Here is a 17084-nt window from a genome sequence, read left to right as displayed (position 1 = left end):
GTATATGATTGTGTGGTGGGATGGGATGATGAAATTGAGAAATCTAAAGTGGACTGTGAATGTGAAAACATTAAAACAAGCATTCCGGAAAGGTGGGTGCAAAGGATTGAGAGAGAGACTGTGAAAGTAGGAGATTGGGGGTTCCCTGAAATGTATGTTATGGATAAAAAAGAAAAAAGGTTTCTGTGTCAGTTAAATGTGAAAACAGTCTATAAGATGTTGGTGAAAAAGGAAATCAAGACGCCTGCATCGGAGGTAGTGTGCCCAAGGGTATTCCCTGGAATGAATGTAAAGGTGATCTGGACTAATTTAAATGTGAAATATAATGGACTGAACTGTGAAAACCTGGACTTTAAATTAAGACATAACAGAGTCTATACAAAGGTGGTGATTCACCAAATGAACAGAAATGTAAAAAGAGAATGTGATGTATGTGGGATAGAGCCAGAAACATTGATGCACATTTTTTTTGACTGTAAAGAACTGGAAGCATTTCATACAAAAATTAAAGCGTTGGTGAAAAAAGGATTGGGAAAAGATGAGACAGGGGATGAATGGAGAAAGTTGTTCTTGTTTGGGATAAATGTGAATAAAAAGGATAGGAAGGTGAATTTATGGAACATAGTATTAAGTAATGCAAGATATGCGATATGGGTGAGGAGGAATATGGCATATTATGAAAAGAAAAAAGTGGATGTAATGACAATGTTCAAATCAATTTTAAGGGAAAATGTGTATTTGATGTGGAAATATTTACCAAAAGAGGAATTTGAAATGGCGTTTGTGGAAGGGAATGAGCTGGTTAGTATAGAAGAGAGAAAAGGGTTATGTACGAAGTTTGATTAATATGAATTATGATTGGTTGGGTAAAATGTTGATGTTATACTTTGTTTTAGTTTTTTTTTTTTTTTTTGAAAGGCTTGTAGTTTGTTTCTAAAGACGTATGTGTTTGATGCCTGATTGAAAATGTTATAGGTATGAAGGTTTGATTTTGAGGTATTGTTGTTTTGTAAATATTATTTTTGTACTTTTTGATAATAAAAAAAAAAAAAAAAAGAGCGGAGGACTGTAGGTGGCAAGATGGCAATCCTTAGGTGGCTGGTTCAACTCCGGCTCGAAGGAGTTCTTTTTCACACATAAACTTTTCCTTGGCCCTGCTTCTCGACGAGGGTGTCAGCGCTTGAGTTCGTAGTTCGCCATTTTACAATCACGGCCGCCGGTGGTGGGAAAAAACTCATTCCCTGACCGGGAATCGAACCCGGGCCGCGGCGGTGAGAGCGCCGAATCCTAACCACTAGACCACCAGGGAAAGTCTGCTGACGACTTGCCCTCAAGCCTGGCTGTAGCCTTTACCCGATTTTGCAGCAAGACCACTAATACTTGTATTTTACTCCAGGAGAGGAGACGTCACCGACCCTGGCAAACTGACAAACTGTCACAGACTCTGTAGGAATATCCTAACAACACCACAACTTGCCATGAAAACAAAAACAATAAGATCGCCAACCTGCATCTCGAAGGTTTTTAAAGCAGTTTTTTGCAGACGTCTGTGGCCCTGGATCCCAGTTCTTCCACTGAGAAACTGTCACTGGCTCTGTAGTGATATCCTAACAACACCACAACTTAACATTTATTTTATTTTATTTCCTTTATTTTTCCAGGAAGGTCCCATTGAGATTAAAAGAAATCTCTTCCTCCAGGGAGTCATGGCCAAGATGGCCACACTACAAATCACACACAAACACATATAAAACATTTCAGAAAGTCAGGGCACAACATTCATCATAAATCAAGTAAAACAACAGCATGATTCAATCATTGTATGCTGCAGTAAATTTTTTAATACATTCAAAGGAGGAATTGTTTCAGGAGGGACAGTAGCTTGAAATTCATTCCACAGCCATGGAGCATAGTAGGAGAAAGATGATTTACCATGCTCTGAATGTACCCTAGGTACTACTAATTTAATCCCATTAGATGATCTAGTGCTATAGTTCTTTCTACATAAACATAGAAGACTAGTAATGTAATTTGGAAGTCTACCCATCAATGTCTTTACAATAAATTCTAACATATGGGATTTCCTTCTTTGATATAAAGAGGACCAACCCAAATAGTTGTGCAGCAAACAATGATGAGTACGTGAACAAGAATTTGTTATAAAACGCAGTGCAGCATGATAAACGCCATCCAGCCTTTTCAATAAATATGTAGACGCATGCATGTAAACAACATCACCATAGTCTAAAATAGGTAAAATAGTACTCTGTATTATTCTCTTTCTAGCTATAAAGGAAAAAAAAAATTTTTCCCGAAAAAGAAAACCCAGTCTTGGTTTAAGCCTTTTCACCAAGTAATTAATGTGAACATCAAAGGCTAACTTCTCATCGAGCCATATTCCTAAATATTTATAAGTTGGTACTCTTTCTATATGTAAACCCTCAATAGTCAGAATAGGCATAACAGTAGACATAGAACGGCTACGTGTAAAAAGAATATACTTCGTTTTATTTACATTTAAAACTAATTTTAGTTTCAACAAAGTAAGCTGAAAAGTATAAAAAGAATCCTTAAGAATTTCAATAGCCTGAGACACAGAGGATGCAGTGGAGTAAATAATTGTATCGTCAGCATAAAAATGTAGCTTTGCGGATTGTATTCCCTGCCCCAATTCATTAATAAAAATAGAAAAAAGAAGTGGTGCCAATAAAGAACCTTGCGGGACACCCTTCCTGACTATTACCATGGATGAGGTGTAATTATCTACAGCAACACATTGAGTTCTATCCGATAAATAATTTTTAAACCAACTCACAGCCGAATTATCGAGGCCAACACTTTTAAGCCTCCGTAACAGTAAAACATGATCCACTAAGTCAAACGCTTTTGTCGAATAAAAAAATAAGGCCGCACAATGTTGTCTATTATCGAGAGCAGTAATTAAATCATGTAGTAGCTGTTATCGTACTATGGCCCGCTCTAAATCCTGACTGAAATGCGTTGTAAATATCATGACTAAGTAGATATTCTTTCATTTGATCATTTATAATAGATTCAAAAACTTTTGCTAAAACCGGTAATTTAGAAATCGGACGATAATTATTCAAATCGGAAGGATCGCCTCCTTTTAATAAAGGCATAACCATAGCCGATTTCCAAGATGGCGGAATTACATTAGTGGATAGACTCAAATTAAAAATCGATGCAATAGGTTCGGCAATAATATCTGCTGACAATTTTTAAAAAATTGGTTCAATTTGGTCAGACCCACCTGATTTCTTACAGTCTAAATTTCGGAGTAGTTTACGAACTTGGGACGGCAATACAGGGGCAAAAGAAAATAAATCTGATTCACTATTAGTCAACTCATCAGTTCTCTGTTCATCAAGGACCAAGGAATTGTCTGTTATCAAACCAGCTGAAATAAAATTACTATTAAACGTATTAACAATATCAGCCTTGTCTGTAATCAATCTTTGATTCAATTTTAAAACTTTTGGAAGATTAGTGGATGTATTTGATCCTATAAAAGATTTCGTTAATTTCCAAAATTTAGAAGGACAATTCATGTTATCATTAATCAGGTTTAAATAATACTGACTCTTCGAACTTTATATTAATTTTGTACACTTATTTCGTAATAATCTATATTGAGACCAGTCCTCCTCACCATTTGTTTTCTTTGCTTTAGACCAAGCCACGTTTCTTTGCTTAATAAGATTAGAGACGGATTGATTGAACCAAATATTATTTCTACCTCTCACCCGAAATCTACGTAAAGGAGCATGTTTATCACAAATTTCTAGAAAGATAGATTTGAAATAATCCCAAGCATCAACCACATCAGGTATAATTGAAACCAACTGTAAATCACTATTATATACATCATGCAAAAAAGCCTGTACATTAAAATTTTTAAATTGACGTTTAAGATTTGAATTGAGAATTGAGATCCCCAACATGTGAGGCCTCCATCTTGAAGGTTTTTGTAGCAGGCCCCTCATCTGACCCCTTCCTGATGTTGGCTCCAGGTCTGTTAATAGCATGAGAAAAGGTAGATGTCATCACAGGCCTCTGCCCAGTCGAAAACCAACAGGTGGCGTGTAAGCTCACGGACACCTGATCAGTGGGCCAGTGGTGCAATGGATAACGCGTCTGACTACGGATCAGAAGATTCTAGGTTCGACTCCTGGCTGGCTCGCTCTGCCTAAAACCGGTAAATAATTGTATCGTCAGCATAAAAATGTAGCTTTTGCGGATTGTATTCCCTGCCCCAATTCATTAATAAAAATAGAAAAAAGAAGTGGTGCCAATAAAGAACCTTGCGGGACACCCTTCCTGACTATTACCATGGATGAGGTGTAATTATCTACAGCAACACATTGAGTTCTATCCGATAAATAATTTTTAAACCAACTCACAGCCGAATTATCGAGGCCAACACTTTTAAGCCTCCGTAACAGTAAAACATGATCCACTAAGTCAAACGCTTTTGTCAAATAAAAAAATAAGGCCGCACAATGTTGTCTATTATCGAGAGCAGTAATTAAATCATGTAGTAGCTGTTATCGTACTATGGCCCGCTCTAAATCCTGACTGAAATGCGTTGTAAATATCATGACTAAGTAGATATTCTTTCATTTGATCATTTATAATAGATTCAAAAACTTTTGCTAAAACCGGTAATTTAGAAATCGGACGATAATTATTCAAATCGGAAGGATCGCCTCCTTTTAATAAAGGCATAACCATAGCCGATTTCCAAGATGGCGGAATTACATTAGTGGATAGACTCAAATTAAAAATCGATGCAATAGGTTCGGCAATAATATCTGCTGACAATTTTAAAAAAATTGGTTCAATTTGGTCAGACCCACCTGATTTCTTACAGTCTAAATTTCGGAGTAGTTTACGAACTTGGGACGGCAATACAGGGGCAAAAGAAAATAAATCTGATTCACTATTAGTCAACTCATCAGTTCTCTGTTCATCAAGGACCAAGGAATTGTCTGTTATCAAACCAGCTGAAATAAAATTACTATTAAACGTATTAACAATATCAGCCTTGTCTGTAATCAATCTTTGATTCAATTTTAAAACTTTTGGAAGATTAGTGGATGTATTTGATCCTATAAAAGATTTCGTTAATTTCCAAAATTTAGAAGGACAATTCATGTTATCATTAATCAGGTTTAAATAATACTGACTCTTCGAACTTTATATTAATTTTGTACACTTATTTCGTAATAATCTATATTGAGACCAGTCCTCCTCACCATTTGTTTTCTTTGCTTTAGACCAAGCCACGTTTCTTTGCTTAATAAGATTAGAGACGGATTGATTGAACCAAATATTATTTCTACCTCTCACCCGAAATCTACGTAAAGGAGCATGTTTATCACAAATTTCGAGAAAGATAGATTTGAAATAATCCCAAGCATCAACCACATCAGGTATAATTGAAACCAACTGTAAATCACTATTATATACATCATGCAAAAAAGCCTGTACATTAAAAATTTTAAATTGACGTTTAAGATTTGAATTGAGAATTGAGATCCCCAACATGTGAGGCCTCCATCTTGAAGGATTTTGTAGCAGGCCCCTCATCTGACCCCTTCCTGATGTTGGGTCCAGGTCTGTTAATAGCATGAGAAAAAGTAGATGTCATCACAGGCCTCTGCCCAGTCGAAAACCAACAGGTGCCGTGTAAGCTCACGGACACCTGATCAGTGGGCCAGTGGTGCAATGGATAACGCGTCTGACTACGGATCAGGAGATTCTAGGTTCGACTCCTGGCTGGCTCGCTCTGCCTCTTTTACTATGCTGTCAGCCCTTAGCCGTTTTATTAACCCATAGTTTTTGTTATTATTATTATTGGATTGGTTGAGAAATATTAAAAATTGACAGTCCAACAATAGGCTGCTTTGTCAGTAGGATAACGGTTACCATACAATACTATGCGTCTTTTAAAATGCATTGCATGAGTACTGTCACAAGGACATTGCTTTACGACCAGTTTGTAGTGTCTATTATACCATCGCAAGAATGGGAGGAAACTGAGCCCCTCATGAGGCAAATGAGAGCTCCCTCTGTTGAGCCTGATGAAATTGAATTCAGTAAACAATCCCTTCGGATCATTCCCATGTTCTTAAAGGGGACGGTCACACACTAAAAGTAAAAGGGTCTGCTCCAGGCAGAAGGAAGATCCCATATGGTCTAGCGGTCAGGATTCCTGGTTTTCACCCAGGCGGCCCGGGTTCGACTCCCGGTATGGGAAGATCGGGTTGTCTTTGCATCACTTAATCGAAACAACCAGCATGTATGTCTGTAGCAGTTTTAGCCAGTGGCGGAGATTCAGCAACCTGATATGTTGAGGTTCTGTCCCCAATCAGTGTGCCTTCGATAGCTCAGCTGGAAGAGTGGAGGACTGTAGGTGGCGAGTTGGCAATCCTTAGGTCGCTGGTTCAACTCCAGCTCGAAGGAGTTCTTTTTCACACATAAACTTGGCCCTGCTTCTCGACGAAGGCGTCAGCGCTTGAGTTCGTAGTTCGTCATTTTACAATCACGGCCGGCGGTGGTGGGCAAAAACTCATTCCCTGACCGGGAATCAAACCCGGGCCGCGGCAGTGAGAGCGCCGAATCCTAACCACTAGACCACCAGGGAAAGTCTGCTGACAACTTGCCCTCAAGCCTGGCTGTGGCCTTTACCCGATTTTGCAGCATGTCCACTAATACTTGTATTTTACTCCAGGAGAGGAGAAGTCACCGACCCTGGCAAACTGACAAACTGTCACAGACTCTGTAGGAATATCCTAACAACACCACAACTTGCCATGAAAACAAAAACGATAAGATCGCCAACATGTGAGGCCTGCATCTCGAAGGTATTTAAAGCAGTTTTTTGCAGACGTCTGTGGCCCTGGATCCCAGTTCTTCCACTGAGAAACTGTCACTGGCTCTGTAGTAATATCCTAACAACACCACAACTTAACATTTATTTTATTTTATTTCCTTTATTTTTCCAGGAAGGTCCCATTGAAATTAAAAGAAATCTCTTCCTCCAGGGAGTCCTGGCCAAGATGGCCACACTACAAATCACACACAAACACATATAAAACATTCCAGAAAGTCAGGGCACAACATTCATCATAAATCAAGTAAAACAACAGCATGATTCAATCATTGTATGCTGCAGTAATTTTTTTAATACATTCAAAGGAGGAATTGTTTCAGGAGGGACAGTAGCTTGAAATTCATTCCACAGCCATGGAGCATAGAAGGAGAAAGATGATTTACCATGCTCTGAATGTACCCTAGGTACTACTAATTTAATCCCATTAGATGATCTAGTGCTATAGTTCTTTCTACATAAACATAGAAGACTAGTAATGTAATTTGGAAGTCTACCCATCAATGTCTTTACAATAAATTCTAACATATGGGATTTCCTTCTTTGATATAAAGAGGACCAACCCAAATAGTTGTGCAGCAAACAATGATGAGTACGTGAACAAGAATTTGTTATAAAACGCAGTGCAGCATGATAAACGCCATCCAGCCTTTTCAATAAATATGTAGACGCATGCATGTAAACAACATCACCATAGTCTAAAATAGGTAAAATAGTACTCTGTATTATTCTCTCTAGCTATAAAGGAAAAACATTTTTTTTCCCGAAAAAGAAAACCCAGTCTTGGTTTAAGCCTTTTCACCAAGTAATTAATGTGAACATCAAAGGCTAACTTCTCATCGAGCCATATTCCTAAATATTTATAAGTTGGTACTCTTTCTATATGTAAACCCTCAATAGTCAGAATAGGCATAACAGTAGACATAGAACGGCAACGTGTAAAAAGAATATACTTCGTTTTATTTACATTTAAAACTAATTTTAGTTTCAACAAAGTAAGCTGAAAAGTATAAAAAGAATCCTTAAGAATTTCAATAGCCTGAGACACAGAGGATGCAGTGGAGTAAATAATTGTATCGTCAGCATAAAAATGTAGCTTTGCGGATTGTATTCCATGCCCCAATTCATTAATAAAAATAGAAAAAAGAAGTGGTGCCAATAAAGAACCTTGCGGGACACCCTTCCTGACTATTACCATGGATGAGGTGTAATTATCTACATCAACACATTGAGTTCTATCCGATGAATAATTTTTAAACTAACTCACAGCCGAATTATCGAGGCCAACACTTTTAAGCCTCCGTAACAGTTGTAAGGGGTGTACAGTTAAAGACCCAGAACCAGATATGAAGAATGAAGACCCAGAGTCAGAATTATAAAAAATTAAAGAAAATATTTACTGAAGATAGTTTGCAGTTTCATCAGCAGAAGTCAGCTTCAATACTCGCACAGGAGTTCGTAGGCCGCCCCGCTTACAGTTACAAAGATCACAGCAGTTATACGATTTCCAAGGTCTAAGCTAAGTCATTGCTTACAGGATGAATGATTCTCATTGGCTATGAAATAGATAAACACAGTAATTTTCCACACATATACAGATAGACTGAAGCATATCTCCATCGATTATGCAGCTGAAGTAAGGCACGTCATGACCTTCCAGGTCGCAGATTTGGGTTGCTGGGCGCCAGTATGTCCAGAACAACAACTCAGTCAATCTCCAATAATGCCAGTGGTTCCTTAACCTGTAACCAAGAAGACTAACACACACACCGACACACAGCTTTTCCAAGGTTGGATTTGGCCAGGCTCTCACTATAAACAGGAGAGTCCTCTCAAAACATAAAGATAATGCGTTCTTTCTCTGAAGGATAGCTAAACTTTAGTCTAACTGGAAAGAAAGGCTTTAACGAAGAAATGGCCCCTTAAACTATTGGCTTCAATGACCCCTATATGTTTTAACACATTGAAGACCTTTCTCAAACACAAAACAAGTCCCTATTTCATTTCTGGAAGCTGTGTTAAATAAGCAAGCACTGCATTCAGATATCAAATACAGACATTAAAGAATACATGAAAAGAACATTTCAGTAATCACAATGGTAACTTATATAAATAAAGCAAAATCTCCAGAGAAGTCATTCAACTCATTTGATATTTAGAAGGAAAAATATTGATTAATACCTTAATTATAATCAATCATTACATATACATTGAAGCAGCAGTGGATTCCAATCCACCCCCTTCAGTCCCCCGTTTTAGACCAATGCGGAGTCCTAAACACCACATCTGGTCTATCCATAAAGAGGCTGCTTCAAAATGTTAGGTTTCTGACCCATGCTCCTCTGTCAGGTTAATTTTTATAAAACAAACAATATCTTTTTCCTTCAATGACTTAATATCAACAACATATCCCACATACTACAATATTGATCTCCAGAACCTTTGGACATAGCTGTCTTTACATGTCTTACACAGCTATTATTCATCTTGGCTAATTTTGTTTCATCATCAAATTAACTGATACAATACAAGTACATATTTAATCATAAATACCAGGATATATGTGTCAGGGTTACATCATCCAGATCACCATCTCCGCCCACTCGTTCCCTTTCACCCAACCAGACTTTTCCCCGTTCATTATCCCCTGAGTACTAATCACCGTCACCTGTGTCCCATCAACCATATGGACTATAAAACACTCACCTTCACTGCAGTCACTTGTCTGGTCTCGTCATTCCATGGCTCACAGACTTCCCGATCACTTACCTTCTACTTACCGTCGCTTCACTCATCTTGGATCAACCCATCCGTACCAGCCATCGCCACGCCACCTGCAAGAGAGGGAAAGAAAGAGAGAGACTTAAAACCACAGCTAAGCTTCATTGAACTTTCTATGTTACTTCTTCTCACCTGTTATCTCCGACCGCAATCCTTCTGCAAAATAATCACTGATAACTTACCATCTTGTCTGATTCCTCTGTGATCCGTGACAGAAGACCAGACCACAGAAAGGAGTAATTATGCAGAATCAGTCGGATTTAGAAGAGGATTCCTCAGCGGCTAATCCTCCGGTCGCCGCGGCACTCTTTCCACCACCTCCACTTCCGCAACCTCCCGCTGCTTCGTTCACTGCCTCTGCGAGTCCCATGGCCCGGCCAGCGCCCTACTCTGGTGAGGCGGAGAACTGCAGTGGGTTTCTTCTCCAGGTATCCTTGTATATCTCCATGAATGAGCATCAGTTCCGTAGTGATACCGCCCGGGTGGCTTTCATTATCTCACTGTTATCTGGTCAAGCACTTCGATGGGCACAGTCATTGTGGGATTCAGATGCCCCGGTGGTCAAATCCTTCTCAAGTTTTAAACAGCACTTTAAAGAGGTTTTGGGCAAACAATATCAGAACTGTCCATTCACGACCAACTCTATAACCTCCGTCAAGGAAATTCTTCAGTGAGTTCGTATACGCTTCAGTTCCGCACACTAGCCGCAGCTAGCGGCTGGAATGAAACCGCCCTGATCACCGCCTTTCGTCATGGTTTGAATTCCAACGTCCGCCAGCTGTTGGTGGTGTATGAGGACAGCATGGGGTTAGAGAATCTGATCCAGCAGACAATCCGTACAGCCCAGCGTCTCACCGCTTGTGATAGGTTTGTACCCACTGTAAGTTCTCCGCCTCCGGCGCCTTCAGTCACTCCTCCAGCACCAGTTCCAATGGAAGTAGACTCCACCCACCTTTCTACAGCTGAACGCCAGCGCAGATTTCAACATTCCCTCTGTCTATACTGTGCTTCCGACAAGCATCTCCTCAGTTCTTGCCCTGTACGACCTCCGCGACAGGCGGTAAGTGCCATTCAACTCTCCCCGAAGATTGAGCCTCTCACACGTACCAGAGTACATGTATTAACCTCCTGTGTTTGTCTCCCAGCGCAAGCCCTCATTGACTCCGGGTCTGCGGGGAACTTCATATCCACCCAGTTTCTCCAAAAGTTGAATATTCGGCGACGCCGTCTGTGCCGAGATCTTCCCGTCCAAACCATACAAGGCAAGCCATTAGGTCGTGGTCGAATTCGCCATTATACACCCACTCTAACTCTTCGTATCGGCTGTTTACACTCTGAGGAAATTTCTCTTATGGTGCTGGAGGAGTCCACCGCGGATATCATCCTGGGACGTCCCTGGTTAGTACAACATCAGCCGGTACTCCACTGGGGAACTGGAGAGGTACTCCGTTGGGGTGAAGATTGCCATAGATCCTGCCACAGTTCCATATAGAAGGTTCATTCTTCGTCCCGTTCCAAGTCACCCGCGGGGGAAACTAGAGTTCCTGTCTGTTCTACTTCGGTGGAAAGCCCTGAAGTCCAAGTTCAAGGCGAAATCCCAGTGGAGTACCAGGCGTTCCAGGACGTATTCAGTAAGGAACTGGCAACCAAACTACCTCCACACCGGCCATGGGACTGCGCCATCGACTTGCTACCCGGAGCCACCCTTCGCAAAGGTCGTATATATCCTCTGTCCATCCCGGAACAGAAGGCCATGGAGGAGTATGTGAAGGAAGCTTTACATCAGCAGTTTATTCGACCATCTACCTCCCCTGCCGCTTCGAGCTTCTTCTTTGTGGCCAAAAAGGACGGAGGCTTGCGGCCCTGTATCGATTACCGTCATCTTAACTCTCAGACTGTCAAATTCAGCTATCCCCTTCCTCTGGTACCTGCCGCCCTGGAACAGCTGCGTGGTGCACGCATTTTCTCCAAACTGGACCTTAGAAGTGCGTATAATCTGATCCGAATCCGGCATGGAGATGAGTGGAAAACTGCCTTTGTGACCCCCTCGGGCCACTACGAGTATCAGGTCATGCCTTTCGGACTGTCCAACGCTCCTGCCGTCTTCCAAGGTCATATGAATGAAGTCCTTCGAGAGTTCCTCAACCGTTTTGTAATCGTCTACATTGATGATATACTCATATACTCTTCTTCTATGTCTGAGCACCATCAACATGTCATCCAGGTCCTCGAGAAGCTGAGAGCACACAGGTTATATCTGAAGCTGGAGAAGTGCGAATTTCACACCTCTACCGTTCACTTCCTGGGTTATGTCATCAACCAACAGGGCATCCAAATGGACCAGAGGAAGGTGGAAACTATCCAGAACTGGCCACAACCCTCCTCCGTAAAGGAACTGCAACGATTCCTGGGGTTCGCGAACTTCTATAGACGATTCATCCGGAACTACAGTCATATCAGTGCTCCCCTCACTTCTTCCCTCAAGGGACGGCCCAAGTCTCTGTCCCTATCTCCCTCCGCAGTACAGGCCTTCCAGCGTTTAAAGGAAACTTTCATCACTGCTCCCATCCTCATTCATCCAAACCCGGACCTTCCGTTTGTGGTAGAGGTAGATGCCTCATCTACTGGAGTAGGAGCAGTTCTCTCTCAGCGGCAGGGTGAGCCACCCAAACTCCTTCCATGCGCCTTCTTCTCCAAGAAATTAGCCCCGGCGGAGCGGAACTATGACGTCGGTAACCGAGAGCTGCTGGCCATCAAACTGGCCCTTGAGGAGTGGAGGCACTGGCTGGAGGGAGCTAACCATCAATTCACAGTAATCACCGATCATCGCAACTTGGAGTACTTAAGGGAGGCTAAAAGACTGAACCCTAGACAAGCCCGCTGGGCTCTATTCTTCACACGCTTCAACTTTGTGGTGTCATATCGTCCCGGGAGTAAGAATTGCAAGGCTGATGTACTTTCACGACTCCATCACACCTCTGTTTAAGATCTTCATCCCGAACCTATCCTCCCTCCAGCCGTAATCCTCAGTCCAATCGTCTGGGAGGTTGACCAACAGATCGCCCAGGAACTGACACGTCAACCCGCTCCGCCGGGAGGTCCAGAAGGGCGTATTTTCGTACCTCCACATCTACGTACTCCCCTTCTGGACTCCGCTCACTCCCTTCCGGGCTCTGGACATCCGGGTAGCAAGCGTACCCTCTCGCTCCTCAGTCAACGGTACTGGTGGCCGTCCATCTCCAGAGATGTCTCCAGGTTCATCCGCGGTTGTTCAGTCTGTGCCATCACCAACACCCCGAGGAGAGTCCCAGAAGGCAAGCTCGTGCCGTTACCTCTTCCCAGGCGACCATGGTCACACATTGGTGTCGATTTCATGACTGATCTACCCAATTCAGAAGGCTTTACCTGCGTATTCGTTGTTGTGGACAGGTTCTCTAAAGGTTGTAAGCTGATTCCCTTACCTGGTCTTCCCAATGCGTTACAAGCAGCTGAAGCTCTATTCCACAACGTCTTTAGGAACTTCGGCCTCCCAGAGGATATCGTCTCGGATCGGGGACCTCAGTTCATCTCAAGAGTATGGCAAGCCTTCTTCAAACTCCTCGGGGTCACCATCAGCCTTTCCTCAGGCTACCATCCGCAGACTAACGGCCAGACTGAGCGGAAGATTCAGGAGATTGGACGTTACCTGCGGACGTACTGCCATCAGTACCAGGACAGCTGGAACCGTTACCTCCCATGGGCTGAGTATGCCCAAAACTCTCTGCGGCAGAACACCACCGGGCTCACCCCCTTCCAGTGTATCCTTGGTTACCAGCCTCCACTCTTTCCTTGGTCGGGTGAGCCCTCGGAGGTTCCAGCTGTCGACTTCTGGTTCCATCAGAGCGAGGGGGTATGGGACTCAGCTCATGTGCATCTACAGCAGGCAGTACGGAGACACAAGGAACAAGCGGACCGTCACCGACTCGACACCCCTCAGTATCAGCCAGGTCAAAAGGTGTGGTTGTCGACTCGAGACATCCGTCTCCGTCTACCTTGCCGTAAGCTGAGTCCTCGATTCATCGGACCATTCACCATCCAGAGGCAGTTGAACGAAGTGACCTACAGGCTCAATCTTCCCCCTCATTTCAGGATTGCTCCTTCATTCCATGTTTCCTTACTTAAACCCTTCACTGACCCTGTCACCCCTGTTCCCTCAGATAACCTTCCCACTGACGTACCTCCTCCCGTTCCCGTTGAAGAGGAGCCCATTTATCGAGTCCGCTCTATCATGGATTCTCGGCGGCGAGGTCCTCGGCTGGAGTACCTGGTGGACTGGGAGGACTACGGACCAGAGGAACGTTCCTGGGTCCTGCGAGATGACATCTTGGATCCAACGCTACTCACCCAGTTCCACAGTGATCATCCGGATCGTCCGGCTCCCAGGGGTCGTGGTCGACCTCGCCGCCGGCAGCGCCCGTCTCAGGCGTCAAGAGCCGCCTCGGGAGGGGGGGGGTACTGTCAGGGTTACATCATCCAGATCACCATCTCCGCCCACTCGTTCCCTTTCACCCAACCAGACTTTTCCCCGTTCATTATCCCCTGAGTACTAATCAACGTCACCTGTGTCCCATCAACCATATGGACTATAAAACACTCACCTTCACTGCAGTCACTTGTCTGGTCTCGTCATTCCATGGCTCACAGACTTCCCGATCACTTACCTTCTACTTACCGTCGCTTCACTCATCTTGGATCAACCCATCCGTACCAGCCATCGCCACGCCACCTGCAAGAGAGGGAAAGAAAGAGAGAGACTTAAAACCACAGCTAAGCTTCATTGAACTTTCTATGTTACTTCTTCTCACCTGTTATCTCCGACCGCAATCCTTCTGCAAAATAAACAATGATAACTTACCATCTTGTCTGATTCCTCTGTGATCCGTGACAATATGCACTAGTTTTTATAATTTCCAATTCATTTTATAATGAACTAAGAAGAATAGTTAATCCATTCTTTTCACTACTCCCCTTTATAGACCCAAAAGGTTCAAAACACTGGTTGAAAACACAAAGGTTGTCAAACTGCAAATAAACAACATAAAAAAAAATAATAAGACCCATAATAATCCACTTTAAGTCTCTCCATGAATTCATCCTTCAGTTTACAATCACCATCTTAATTATATAACATCTTATACTTTTTTTTTACTCTTTTCAAAAATAGAAATAAAATAAAACAAATTCAAATCATCATTTCAATCATTATTTTACCCCTAAAATATAGAATTGTTCCCCATTCTGCTAAATGCATTCCTTATCTTTATATCACGTTAATCCCTGTTAATCATACTCAATGCCTTTATTATTATTATTATTTTTTTTATCTGAAACATCATTTTTCATACCATTTCAACTTGATTTGACTTAACAGGTGTTAATAAATAGTTCCATAAATTCTATCAGAAATTTTATTTTCATAACATACATTTATCTACTATATTTCTTCTCCTATTTCCATATTTCCCTACATGCCAGTTCCTTCTGCATCACTTTCCTCTTCCATTGAGTCTCTCACCACTGTCAGCCTAGTGACACTTAAAGTTCCCTCGTTAACTACTTCTCACAGTATTGCTCTATCAAATGGTTAGTCTGACGATCCAAAAAATATAATCAGTATTGTCTCAGTCCCACTTATCTTTACAGTTTTACAGAAACCAAAATATTATGTTACTCAAATCCCAGCCCACAGCCATATAGCTGCTTTCTCTTTTTACCTTTATTAAATTGTAGTTTTCTTAGACATCTAATGTCATACATACATTTAATGGATTGAGAAACAAAACCTTTTCTTTTTAGAAGTTATATTCACTCCTCCTTTGTTCGCCCTCCGGCCTTTCAATAGAAATGAGGGAGCTCACTCTGGATAATTTGGATAGTGACTTAGCCAATGTGTCACTTTGTCTCTCTGCCGTCAAGTCTATATATACATATATATATATATAAAAAAATTTTTCCCTACGTTTATCCTTATGATCCCACCTAGTTGTCTATTTAAATTTAGACCCTCAGTTGAATTTAGACAAGAGTTTTACCCCAGAATGTATGGCAATCTTCTTTACAATTCCAATTTATATAAAATACTAATCCAGAGAGTAATTCAGTTCAATATCATAAATGACAAAAGCATTCATAATTACCAATAGCAGACAGAGCTGGAGAACCATTCCAATTAAAGCTCGTCCCATGTTCTGCATTGTCTTTTCATCAGATTGACTTAGAATTATCAACTTTTTTAAAGTTGGTCATTTCACTTAACCCATCTGTAATGATAAAACACTAATTCCAGAGGTTAATGACACAATATCCTCAAAATCAGGAAATAATAGTACCCCAAACTAATGCATACAAGACATAAAGTGCTGTCACCATCACACGCACTCATACTAGACACACATATGTTAACTGTTCATTTTCAATGTTCATTTTTCTTTATATTATTGCTAAAAGATTTAAATTTTAAATACGATTTTAAACTTCCCATTTTCCTGTAGCTTCTACCTAATTTTACATGGTCTCTTAACCAGTTTCAAAGCATGCCTGTTCATTATTCATTAGAATTTAACGATGTCAGCTGGGTTGTTTTGTTTCATTATCATTATTTTGCTTCAGCTTGCTCTAGCAGGCCGATGACAGAAAGACAGACACAGTTACCATCCCTTCCTCCGCTCAAGCAGTCTCTCTCACTATAAATAAATTTCTAAGACTGTAACTTATATAAAATGTAATATTAAATTTGTTACAATAATCTTTGACCATTCACCTTTGTTATCCATACTTTTCTTAAATCAAAAGCTGTCTTCATCTTTAGCCACCACCATGTCTAACGACCTTCAAGAGTTAAAACTATGTTATAGACATATTAGTTCAAAATCAACACTATGATTTTCCTTGCCCGTAAGGCAACCGACATCAAAAAGTTTTATTACTGTCTCCACAACAACTAATGGGAATCACTTCATGGAATCAGCTGGCCACTCCCGCTAATCATTTATCTTTAATTTTATTCTCTTCAGGGTGTCGTCCCCTGGCATAGTTGCAGACACTTGTCACAATGAAAAACAAGCCATACAATCAATGCGGTTTCTGGTGAGTGGTATAGAGGAACTCACATTTCTGGGTCAGACTGCCGTAAAGTTAATTTTAACCTCACAGCGCATCTCACCTCTCAATGCTCTGCTGACCCCGGTGGCCTCAAGTAATCAGCGCTCAACTGTCATACCTTTCTCACAAATAACAACTCCATCCGGAGTTTTCCAGTGTTCGTGACCCCCTGCGTTGGGCTGTCCCCTGGCCAGGAAGATCATCCCGTCATTGAGTAGCCACTCGTACACACGTACTCACTGGTGACCAG

At 41.6% G+C, this 17084-nt stretch overlaps 6 non-coding genes across 6 annotated transcripts; 4 read left to right on the top strand and 2 right to left on the bottom strand.

The window, feature by feature from the left end:
• Positions 1–1237: 1237 nt before the first annotated feature.
• Positions 1238–1309, bottom strand: trnae-cuc (transfer RNA glutamic acid (anticodon CUC)). Its single transcript has one exon. It is a non-coding gene; the product is annotated as a tRNA-Glu (tRNA).
• Positions 1310–4128: 2819 nt separating this feature from the next.
• trnar-acg (transfer RNA arginine (anticodon ACG)) lies at positions 4129–4201 on the top strand. Its single transcript has one exon. It is a non-coding gene; the product is annotated as a tRNA-Arg (tRNA).
• Positions 4202–5734: 1533 nt separating this feature from the next.
• Positions 5735–5807, top strand: trnar-acg (transfer RNA arginine (anticodon ACG)). Its single transcript has one exon. It is a non-coding gene; the product is annotated as a tRNA-Arg (tRNA).
• Positions 5808–6208: 401 nt separating this feature from the next.
• On the top strand, positions 6209–6280 carry trnae-uuc (transfer RNA glutamic acid (anticodon UUC)). Its single transcript has one exon. It is a non-coding gene; the product is annotated as a tRNA-Glu (tRNA).
• Positions 6281–6399: 119 nt separating this feature from the next.
• Positions 6400–6486, top strand: trnay-gua (transfer RNA tyrosine (anticodon GUA)). Its single transcript is given in 2 exon segments — positions 6400–6436; positions 6451–6486. It is a non-coding gene; the product is annotated as a tRNA-Tyr (tRNA).
• Positions 6487–6595: 109 nt separating this feature from the next.
• Positions 6596–6667, bottom strand: trnae-cuc (transfer RNA glutamic acid (anticodon CUC)). Its single transcript has one exon. It is a non-coding gene; the product is annotated as a tRNA-Glu (tRNA).
• Between the last annotated feature and the right edge of the window lie 10417 nt (positions 6668–17084).

This window comes from Siphateles boraxobius, unplaced genomic scaffold (assembly GCF_051911475.1).
Source record: "Siphateles boraxobius isolate OS27281-9 unplaced genomic scaffold, OSU_SipBor_1 77, whole genome shotgun sequence".
Lineage (NCBI taxonomy): Eukaryota > Metazoa > Chordata > Actinopteri > Cypriniformes > Leuciscidae > Siphateles > Siphateles boraxobius.
Note: the sequence above shows the minus strand (reverse complement) of the source record. Positions and strands in the feature narration are given on the sequence as shown.